Consider the following 12,281-nt stretch of genomic DNA (forward strand, 5'->3'; position numbering starts at 1 on the left):
TTGCAAGCCTCCACCCCCTCCCACAACTTTAATATGAAAGAAGAGTAACAAGTAAAATTTCAGCACATGCTAATTTACTTATAAACCCCACTGCCTTGTCACATTATTAAGACAGAATAACAGAGGATCAATTAAAATATTCCTAATGAAAAAAGTAATTAATTATTTCAGACTAGATTTCTTAACTTCTTATATAATGCAGTTATTAATTTATGTTGCTCATAAAATGAAACAGGATTACCAGAAAAATCTGTACTTGAAAACTTTATTAAATATTTTGACAAAGTTCACTTGGCAGAATTAATCTTTTTCAAAAAAGTCATCCTTTAACAAAAGTAACTGTATAAGCAAAAATCTAATACATTGTGGATGATTGGTTAATATATTTATCTAACATAAGAATTTCATGCCAGGCCAAGCTGCAAGAAAATTACCATCTGCCATCCTCAGAGGAGAAATAACTCAACATTATCTAATAACAATAATTCAAAAACCCATCCAAAGAGGTCAGATGGAGGAGAATTCTTCATGGAGATAAATTAAAGCCTGAAACCTAAGTTCAGTTATCACAAATTCAGTCCATCATCTTGTTACTTGTTAATTCTTTTAACGAAATAGAAATCTAAGACTAACAAAGAGTTTATAAGCAGGCAACAAGAAATTAGGTAATGCAGGAGCTCAGCATAAAGCAATGAATAGACACCTCCAAGTGACCTAGTAAAAAGTCTCATCTAATAGAAACCTACCTGTCTGACAAGATCTAATATAATAAGTGAATCTAAACATCTGGAGTTTATGCAGAACATTAATAGAGAAAGTAAGAGAATCATAGTCAAGGCGCACTTTAAGAAGATTTTCAGTAGAACCTTTGTAGCTAATGGCTGTTCATGGCAAATATAAATGCAGATGTCCAACAGCTTTGGTTTTTTAGCCAATTTAGAAAACACAAACTGCTCTATATTCTTTGGACACTGTCACAAATAACTTGCCATCACCTTCCAACTGTAAGGATTCCAGGCTTTGAGCTGCATGCATCACAGATGTAATTACTGTTCAGAACTCCCATCTGACTTTCACAAATTTTTACCATGGTAGAATAGAACAAAGTTTTTGCCTCAATTCCTGACTAAAAGTCCTGCCTGCAAGTCCTGCTGCACTTCCACAGCAGGTAGGTAAAAACAGGAATTCACACCTTAATTCAAACTGTGACAACAATTAGGAGCATACCTAATACAGAGAATATTTGCTATCGGGCAGGATAAATGAAGCCTTATTCACAATATGTTTTAAAGTCTACTGGCTCTCTCCATAGGAAGAACAAATGACTACTGCGTGATCTGATACTGCATGAAATTCTTCTTCTAAAACTGAAAGTAGTGCTCATGAAACATTCATGACTGGTAAACCAGAGATTTTTCAGCTCAAACATATATTGGTAGATTGGAAAGTGGTGGACGTGATATACCTTGACTTTAGCAAAGTTTTTGATACGGTCTCCCACAATATTCTTGCCAGCAAATTAAAAGAGTATGGATTGGATGAATGGACTATAAGGTAGATAGAAAGCTGGCTAGATTGTTGGGCTCAACAGGTAGTGATCAACGGTTCGATGTCTAGGTGGCAGCCAGTATCGTTGGTTTTGTTCAGTATTTTCATTAATGATCTGGATGATAGGATGGATTGTACTCTCAGCAAGTTCGAAGATGACACTAAGCTGGGGAGAGAGGTAGATATGCTGGAAGGTAGGGATAGGGTCCAGAGTGACCTAGACAAATTGGAGGATTGGGCTAAAAAAAAAAAAAAAATCTGATGAGGTTCAACAAGGACAAGTGCAGAGTCCATGCTACTTTAGGCGGAGAATCCCATTGCACTGTTACAGGCTGGAGACCGACTGGCTAAGCGGCAGTTCTGCAGAAAAGGACCTGGGGATTACAGTGGATGAGAGTCAACAGTGTGTCCTTGTTGCCAAGAAGGATAACAGTTATTTGGGCTGCATTAGTAGGAGCACTGCCAGCAGGTTGAGGGAAGTAATTATTCCCCTCCGTTCAGCACTGATGAGGCCACATTTGGAGTACTGCGTCCAGGTCGGGTCCCCCACCACAGAAAGGATGTGGACAAAATTGGAGAGAGTCCAGCAGAGGGCAACGAAAATGATTAGGGGACTGGGGCACATGACTTAGGGAGAGGCTGAGAGAAAGGGGTTATTTAGTCTGCAGAAAAGAAGAACGGGGGGGGGGGGGCGGATTTGATAGCAGCCTTCAACTACCTGAAGGAGGGTTCCAAAGAGGATGGAGCTTAGCTGTTCTCAGTGGTGGCAGATGACAGAAGAAGAAGAAGAAGAAATGGTCTCATGTTGCAGTGGGGAGGTCTAGGCTGGATATTAGGAAACACTATTTCTTAGGAGGGTGGTGAAGCACTGGAATGGGTTACCTAGGGAGGTGGTGGAATCTCCATCCTTCGAGGTTTTTAAGGTCAGGCTTGACAAAGCCCTGGCTGAGATGATTTAGTTGGGAGTTGGTCCAGCCTTGAGCAGGGGGTTAGACTAGATGACCTCCTGGGGTCTCTTCCAACCATAATATTCTATGATTCAATGATCAACAGAAAGCGAATAGGGAGTTTGTGCAACATCCACCTGCAAACAGGTTTGACTCACACCCGTGCTATTAAGTCCCTCCCCCTTTCATGCTCACTTACCAAAAAGACTTTTATAAAAGATTAGACAAACCATAAACACAAACCAGGAACTGAAGAATTAAAATCGACAGTTTTATTCAACAGAATATTTATTTCTGACTTGGAACCCAAGATTACCATAACCATCAACAAGGGGTACAACAAGGAATTTATGGTTGCCCAGGGTTATAGATGGCAAGGTTAGGATAAAATTAAAATAAAGTAAACTGACTGTAGGCAATAATGCTGCATTTTGGCCAAGGGGGTGACCTAGAGCAGAGGATTTCCCTTTCTCTAATTTCTATAGTTTGTAACTGAAAGCACAGAATCATAGCAGCTATATTGTATCCCTCAGCCTCAACACTGCACATGAAAATAATGCACACATGAAAGGGACAATGGCAAAGTCATCAAATCTACTACTGGAGTAACAGAAATGGAATGAAATTCAACAGTGTAAGGTCATGCACTTAAGGACTAGTAAGAATTTCTGCTATAAGCTAATGGCTCATCAGTTGGATGTGACAGAAGAGGAGAAAGACCTGGTTATATTAGGTGATCACAGGAAAACTGAGTCACCAATGGGATGCAGCTGCAAAAAAGGCAAATGCAATAAAAGGATGTACCAGGTGAGGTTTTTTCAGTAGAAACAGGGAAGTATTAGTCCCATAGTACAAAACATTGGTGAAGACCTCAAACGGAATGCAGTGTATGGTGTTGGTCACCCATGTTCAAGGAAGATTAATTCTAACGGGAACACGTGCAGACAAAGGCTACTAGGATATAGAAATGGAAAGCTTATCTTATAAGAGGAGACATAGTGATGTGTGTCTTGGGATTGGATAAGACCTTGACTTGTTCAGCCTAGCAAAACAAAAGTGAGAGAGAGTATGATTTGCTCTCAGTACATACAACAGTAAGGTAAGTGATGTTTCTGCAAAAGGACAATGTTGGCATAAGAACAAATTGGTATAAACTGAAACTGACCGTTAATGAATTTAGACTGAAAATTACAGCAGATTTCTAACTATCAGATGCATGAGTTCCTGGAATAGCCTTCCAATACGAGTAGTGGGGGCAAGAAATCTAGCTGATTTTAGGATGGAAACTGATAAGTTTGTGATGAAATTATGTGACCAGGTTTACCATCACTGAAGTTCTATTAAACAGAATCATAGATTCCAAGGCAGAAGAAACCACTGTGACCATCCAGTCTGATCTCCTGTATAAAGCAGGCGGGAGAACTTCCCCCAAATAATTCCTAGACCATATCTTTTAGAAAATCATAGAATATTAGCGTTGGAAGAGACCTCAGGAGGTCATCTAGGCCAATCCCCTGGTCAAAGCAGGACCAACATCAACTAAATAATCCAGTCTTGACTTAAAAATTGCCACTGGTGGAGAATCCACCAAATCCTTCGTAAATTGTTCCAATGGTTAATTACTCTGTTAAAAAATTATGCTTTATTTCCAGTTTGAGTTTACCTAGCTTCAACTTCCAGCCACTGGATTATGTTCATCCTTTCTCTGCTAGACTGAAGAGCCCATTATTAAATATTTGTTCCCGATGTAGGTACTTATAGTCTGTAATCAAGACACCTCTTAACTGTTAGGCTAAATCGATTGAGCTCCTTGAGTCTAACACTGGAAGTTATGTTGTCTAATCCTTTAATCGTTCTTGTGGCTCTTCTCTGAACATTCTCCAATTTATCAACATCCTTCTTGAATTGAGGGCACCAGAACTGGACATAGGATTCCAGCAGTGGCTGCACCAGTGTGAAATATACGGAAAACGTCTGTTAGTCTATAAGGTGCCACAGGATTCTCTGCTGCTTTTACAGATCCAGACTAACACGGCTACCCCTCTGATACTTGATAGGTAAAATAGCCTCTCTACTTTAACTCAAGATTCCCATTTATGGATCCTAAAATCACATTAGCCCCTTTGTTATATGGCATGCAGATCTTTCCTTAGTTCTCTAAGAACCAATCCTTGTAGCAGACAAACACAAGCAATCTGAACAAGTAAATGCTCGCTTCCTGGACAGAATGGGTCTGGGGAGGTAAGCAGGATGTGAATTAGTTGTTATTCTGGGTCCCTAGAGCACTATTAACAGAATGTACACATGCTTTCCATCTTTAAAGTTGGGAGTGTGGTCTCCTTAAAGCCAATCTGCCTTCAAAGCTATACAGCATTCTCATCCCAAACAATCCCAGGGACAGCACTTTACTTCGGAAACCATTCTGTACTGTAAAACAACACACAAGCTTTAAGGCTCGAGACTTTGTATTTATTCGTTTGTTCACAACTGAAAGATTCTACAAGTATCAGATACAAAATACAAGTCTAATTCCAGAAAAATATATTGAGACTTACAGTAAGTCCAACCTGACAAGGTAACTCTTTGGGTTACTTGTCAATTTCAGATCTAAAAAAGTGTCCGTTCAAATTCCAGTTCTAAGTGAGAAAATAAGAAGTATCCAGACCATCATTATATATGTTCTAATGGGCCTGCATCATTGTTCAAGTTGCACTAGTCATATAAATGAGATTGTTATCCATGTGGATTTTCCTCCTGAGCACTTTCAAATCAGACAGCCACAGCTCTGAACTGCTTTCCAGACAGTCATAGACTCAGAGTATCTGGGTTGGAAGGGACCTCAGGAGGTCATCTAGTCTAACCCCCTGCTCAAAGCGGGACCAATCCCCAGTCAGATTTTTGCCCTAGATCCCTAAATGGCCCCCTCAAGGATTGAACTCACAACCCTGGGTTTAGCAGGCAAATGCTCAAACCACTGAGTTATTCCTCCCCCACCCAAGTCCTTGTGAACGACTCTCTCAACCGACAACACAACAGATTTGACAGCTTTTGTTCTATAGAAATCATCCTGCATCCAAATGCCTCAATTTAGCATGTAAAGAGTAACACCTCTGTTCTAACCACGACATTTTAAAACCGTATTTACCTGCCAAAGAAAAGTGGTTTGAGTAAGCATTAAAAACCTATGTTCCTATCAATCGTTTTCCACTACAGGAATCTCTCTTGCTCTCTCTGTTATTTCCCTTTGTTCTTTTCATTTCAGTGCTTTCATCATGAGACCATCTCGTAAAGAAAATCAAAACGGATGTGTCCTAGCCAGCACTGAAGACATTATTTTCATCACTGCGCTGCTGCTGTCTCACACAGAGTAGAATCCAGAGCTACAGCAATATTTCTACGTACTGCCAGTCAGCTGTGGCAGCTCAACAGTCGGGATCTGCTCAGGGAACATTTTGACAGTGTATCATCAGAACATCAACTTTCTGTCAATGTGAAATGCTGAAAGTTTGCAAAATCCTCCTAACTCCTCGGGAGAACAGCACAAAGACCAACAAACTTTTTACTTACCTAGTTGTATCTTAGTAGAAATAGCCTCTTATTCTAAGCGTCTTTTGACATGATCTCTAAAATATTTAGCCATCTCAGTTTTTCTCCTACAATTCCAATGTGATGTTTTACACTCATGCACGGTATCCGAGTATCAACACTGTCCCACTGACTCCTTAGAAGTGTGTGTCTCAATAAGTTGCATTGACAATGAGGAATGGGGTAGTTTACGGTGCAGGAGGAAACTTCAACATTGGTTGTGCCGTGATCAAAATAAAGCAGGCATCACACTGTCTGTGCTAATATGGATGTTGGTGCAGGCTACACTGACAGAACAGGAATCCAGGAAATGAATCCCCGTATCAGCTCTAACAATGCTATCATGGTGCTAAGAACTCTCTCTTTATCATGACAATGCTCCTAACTGTCAACGGCACTGTTTACAGTAAGCCACCATCATAAAGACAATAGAATGAAAGAAGCCAATGGATCATTGAGTAAGGATTGCTGCTGCTGCAGCCTAGAATCCTCTGATTTGAATACTGATCATGTGTCTGTCAAGAGTGGAGTACCCAGAGACTTCAACAGGAAGCTGTCTGTGGCTGAGGGCTTATAGCAGCTGCAGGGCTGGGTCCAGGCACCAGCGGAGGAAGCACATGCCCGCGGAGGCACATTCTAAGGGGTGGCACAGTCCGAGCGAGCTTTTTTTTTTTTTTTTTTTTGCTTGGGGTGGCAAAAATGGTAGACCCGACCCTGAGCAGTTGTGTATTAAGAGCTAGTGGATCTGTCGGAAACTCTTGCATGCACTGCTTGCAGAGAGGCAATGCTTCACCTAAGAATATGAGAGTCCACTACCACTGCTTTGGTGCTTTAGCAGAACAAGAGCACTGAAGCTTGACTCACTCCAGGCACAAGGCGCCGCCGACTTCCTCTTTGTTCCTATTTGCCCCAGGGGCGCTCCACTCGTGCTCTGCCCCAGGCCCTGCCCCCAATCCACACCGTCCCTCAAGTCTCCATCCTGCCTCTTCCTGCCCAGTTCCACCCCCTCCCATGAGCATGATCCCAGTGCCTCCTGCATGCCACGGAACAGCTGATCCACAGCGAGCAGGAGGTGCTTGGAGGGAGGGGGAGCAGCCGTGGAGCACCCTCAGAGTTGGAGCCTCTGGCTCCAGGGATTTTGAGCTGTCAGATAACAGACTGCTTTTAGAAAGGACAGAAGTGGTACTGCCTACTGAGTTGCTGAGTCTGCGCTGGCATGTGTGGCACTAGTCCAGAGCTCTGATTTTCATCAGGGTGTAAGATCTAAAAAGGAATTTCAGGTGCTTCCATTTCAATCTCATGACCCTGGCTGACAATATTTGCAGCTCTGACAGTCTTGTGTTCTATTTGGTTCAACTCTCAGACATCAAACACAGCACTCATCCCAAGCAAAGCAGGACACCATGTGGCCTCTTCGGTACAATGTTTAAAGCTGCTGATTTTCCCTTTCTCCTCGAGATAGGTAAGAGTAAGAATGCCACACTGGGTCAGACTAATGGTCCACCGAGCCCAGTGTCAGACACTTCAGAGGGAATGAACAGAACAGGGCAATTATCGAGTTATCCATCCCCTGTCGTCCAGTGCCAGCTTCTAGCAATCAGAGGTTTAGGGACACCCAAAGCATGGACCAGATCCTGTGCACCACTTAGGACTAAATCAAGAATTGCCTCTCCCCTTGTGTGCTCTAAGCAGCAGTCGTTAATGATGTCTAGAAATTTTATTTCTGCATCCCATCCTGAGGAGACATGTTTCTAGTCTAGGGGTTGGCAATCTACGGCACGTATGCCAAAGCTGATTTTGCCTGGCATGCGGCTGCCAGCGTGGCAAGGAGGGAGCCGGGGGCGCACAGGGACCGCCGCCTGCATGCATCCACTGCAGGAGCCCCCCCCCTTGGGGGGGGGGGCACCGGCCCAAAGCCCAGGCAGGTGTGCCCCCCGGCTCCCTCCTCACTGCGCTCGGGCTCTGCAGCTCCCAGAAGTGTGAGCCGCCGCTGCCCCTCCCGCAGTTCCCCCACTCCCACTGCCTCAGCTGTCCATGTGGAGCGTTGCCTCCACGTGGAGCCTACGTCTCACCAGGATGGGCATGGTAAAGGGAGTCCTGGGGGGCAGTCAGGGAGAGGAGGAGGGTTGGATGGGTTGGGAGTTCTGGGGGTCCTGTCAAGAGGCAGGGGTGTGGAGAGGGGTTGGGGCAGGCAGGGAGTGGGGGGGGTTGGATGGGTCCAGAGTTCTGGGGGTCCTGTCAGGGGGAGGGGAGCAGTTGGATGGGGCATGGGAGTCCAGGGGGTTGGGAGGGGTGTGTGGATAAGGGTTGGGGCAGTCAGGGGATGGGTAGGGTCCTAGGGGGGGTCTTAGGAGGGGGCAGTCAGGGGACAAGAAGCAGAGAGACTTAGGTAGGGGGTGGGGTTCTGGGGGGGGGGCAGTTAGGGATAAGGGTTCCAAGAGGGGGCAGTCAGGGGACAAGGAACAGCGGGGGTTGGGGGTTCTGACTGGGGCAATCAGGGTGGGAAGTGGGAGGGAGTGGATGGGGTGGGGCTAGGGCAGGGCTCTCCCCTCTTTTATGATTGTTGATATATGGTAACCCAGGGCGGAACCAGGGGGGAAACAGGGGGGGCGCTGCATACATCACCGCAGGAGCACACCCGGGGGGGGGGGGGGGCTGGGCTGCAGCCTGGGAAGGAGGGGCGGGGGGGCATGGCTGCTCCCCAGTAGCGGTGCCGCTGCCTTTGCAGGGCTGCTGCACCCCTGCTCTGCACCGGCTCCTCCATGGCTGGGGCTCGCCGCTGCGGCAAGCGGGACGTTCTGGCTCTCCGGTGCCTCCAGAAGGCAGCTCCTCCCTGCCAAACTGCTGCAGTGGCCCAAGCCTGGCAAAGCCAGCGAGTGGACTCAGGGCGGGGGCCACCGGGGTGGGAAGGGCTTCCAGGGAGGTGGGGAAGGGGGAACCTGGTCTAGGGAGCAACACCTGGGCACGGCTGGCCCCTGGGGTCTATAAAAGATCGTTGGGATTTGCCCCTCAATGAACCGATGTGAGGGGGGGGGGGTGCAAGATGAAAGTTTCGCCTAGAGCGCAAAATATCCTTGCACCGGCCCTGCCCCAGGGAGTGCGTGTACCGCAGATTAAGAACCACTGCACTAAACTGATAAGATCTGCATTTTAATTTAAATGAAGCTTCTTAAACATTTTAAAAAACTTGTTTACTTTACATACAACAATAGTTTATAGACTTATAGAGACAGATCTTCTAAAAACATTAAAATGTATTATTGGCATGTGAAACAAATTAGAGTGAATAAATGAAGACTCGGCACAGCACTTCTGAAAGGCTGCGGACCCCTGTTCTAGTCAGTATGGGTATAAACCAGAATCTCCCATTCTTATAGCATTTTCTGTTTTTATAGCCGCTCTATAGCATTTCACAATCACTGTCACCATCCTGGTGAGGTAAGGTGGTTGGTAGTATATACCTACTGTTACACTCTTATTATTCAAGCCTGGAACTCCTATTCTTAAAGATTCTGTGGAACAGTTTGATTCATTTACGAATTTTGTTGTTATTCCTGGGGGAATTCTGTGCCACTGCATACATGCACAATTCACGTCCCCTAACAGATTTTTTTTTCCCCTGGAAGAAAAGAGATTCTGCCAGGGAGGTGCTACAATTATACCTTTGCCCACCAGGGGTTGCTGTGGTGACAGAAGATAGGGCATCTGGCTCAGGGGCTGGAGAAGCCAGCCACAGAGAGAGAGGGGACAGTGACTACATTCCTCACAGTGCCCAGCTCATCAGGCCAGGTTAGGAGGCATGGGATATGGGGAGATGGACAGACTGGGGCACACTGGACTGCTGATAGGGGGTCACATAGACTGGAGTTCAGAAGGGCTAGTGTGGGGACAGACTGAGATGGGTGCACAGGAGCTAGTGGGGAAGGGGAAAGTGGCTCTAAACAACCTTTATATTCTGTTCCTCACATCACCTACAGCAGCTTAGGAACCGCTCCTCTAAACTGCCACAGCTTGAGCAGTCCCCTAGGGTGGGGACCACTCCATCTGGCCCGACACGCAAGGTGGGTGCAAACAGCTACACTGACTTTATGCTACACAAAGACTTTCCCTACTTTAGGGGAATCCACAGCTTCCCTCTTGGGGCAGCTCTTATTCCCCACTTACCTGCCAGAGCGGCTAAAGGAAGGTGGTGCTAGGATGCAGCTCAGTATCTTTAGAGAGAATTTATTTCTGCTAGGATAGTTCAGCTTACAGGGATATCACTGCAGAAACATTTTCATTTAAATGAAGCTGCTGTAATATCAGCCAGTGGGCAATCATGTAAAAATATACCACTCTCTGTTAAAAGTGCTTGTTACAGGGCAGTTACACCTGTATTCCCCTTATGTGGTCTACGGAGGGGACTCATTCTAGGCTCCTGCCCCCTCAGCCATCACCTCTCTAGGGTAGAGACCTGTGCCCCTCTCTCTCTCTCGACCAAGGTTCTTCCAGGCTGCATGATTTCCTCCTCACAGTGTTATGTCCAGCAAGCAAAACCATCTAAAAGTCAGCAACTGCACTTTGCTTTCTCTCCACAGGCTATGTATGCCCAGTGCATTGCCTGCAATTACAAATTACCACATAGCACTTTCTAAGCAAGCACATTTATTCTTTGAGATGTGAGTCATTCAAAACCCATAAATGGGTTTTCCCTGTGATTAACAGCTCATAAATCTAAGATTCATAACCAGAGTAAACATGAACAGCTCAATCTTTCCTTTATACTGTTTGGGCCTTTAAGCCCGGCCTCATGTAACTGGTTATCAGCAGATAATGGCCCAACCCTCAGGACATGGCTTCAAAAAGCCTGGCTTTTGCATAACCAGAGGTGGGGAATTTGCATTTACCTCCCCCTAGAGATTCCCCAGGAACACACCTTTTGTTCCCAAAGTCTACCCTTATTTGGAACATTGTTTAACATAGTCCTTTGAACCCCCAAGTCTCATGTGTCACATCTTTCCCCTTAAGAGGTTGTATACAACCCTGGCCCATAAGGCATAAACCATTCAATTAATACAATGACCCCAAAGACACTTATTTAATTCAATAAAGTCTCCCAAAAATATTGTAGGAAATTGCCATAGCCTTCCCAGTGCTCATTTGAACTTCCTGGCAGGGCAGTCCATGTGACTGAACAGTGTCCACCTACAACATGCCACCAAGCATGAATGAAGTCTGGCCTTGGAGTATTTATCCAAATGTTGACTTGCACACTTTGTGCTTAAAGGGGAAGCAGACAGCTGCTCCATAGAATCAAACTATCAGGGTCGGAAGGGACCTCAGGAAGTATCTAGTCCAACCCCCTGCTCAAAGCAGGACCAATTCCCACTAAATGACACCTTTGGGCACAAAGCAGTTCCAACAAACTGCGGATGTGCATTGTATGACTAATCATATCTGGCATGCTTGGCAGCTTATTGTAAGAATATTATAGAAGAAGTGTTTGACTTTTTCCTGCTCTCAGTTTAGATCTGTTGTGTTTCTCAATCCCACAGGGAATGAAGTAGACAATGATCAGCTGGTTATGTAATTCTTGCAAAATATTTATGGCAAACTCTTCAACTATCTTAGCTGATGCTGGACATTACTAGTGGTTTTGAGGCTTTTACAACTATTCTTTGAAAATAAATAAAGGGTACCTGCATAGATCACCCAGACAAGAGATTACTATAAACCCAGCCTTCACCTCGCCATTTGATCCTGAGCAGTCAACAACACCAACAATTCTGTAGCTCACCTCGAGTTAAGAATAAAGATAATTAAATCCCTGTCACCAAAAAGGGAATGCAAATGCTAAGGTGTCTGTTGGAATCTCATCTCCAGCCTAGCTGTTTTTAGATCCTGTCCCGCACACACGAAACAAAAATCACATTCTTGCACTTTAAAAAAGTTGTGTTTAATCTACAAAATACATACAGTGAGAGCTTAATCTAGCAAGGTGCTGACCATTCCTACTCTGATCTGGTCCCATTGAACTGCTCACATGCTTAAAATTAGACACCCGCATAAGTGTTTTCCTGGATTAGGGCTAGAGTGCCCAGCAACTTGCAGGACTGAGTCCTAAATGTGAAAAACAATCAGTTTCTCTTCCCCACCCCCACACAAGAACAAGAACTGTCCCCTGCCCACCCAAATAGCTGCCCAAGTACATCATATCTATGT

At 45.0% G+C, this 12,281-nt stretch overlaps 1 protein-coding gene across 1 annotated transcript in view; it reads right to left on the bottom strand.

Moving 5' to 3' along the window:
• LOC116839906 (poly [ADP-ribose] polymerase tankyrase-1) overlaps positions 1–12,281 on the bottom strand; it is a 325,729-nt gene that overhangs the window by 90,470 nt on the left and 222,978 nt on the right.

The sequence above is a fragment of the Chelonoidis abingdonii genome, chromosome 5 (genome assembly GCF_003597395.2).
Source record: "Chelonoidis abingdonii isolate Lonesome George chromosome 5, CheloAbing_2.0, whole genome shotgun sequence".
NCBI classification, from domain to species: domain Eukaryota; kingdom Metazoa; phylum Chordata; order Testudines; family Testudinidae; genus Chelonoidis; species Chelonoidis abingdonii.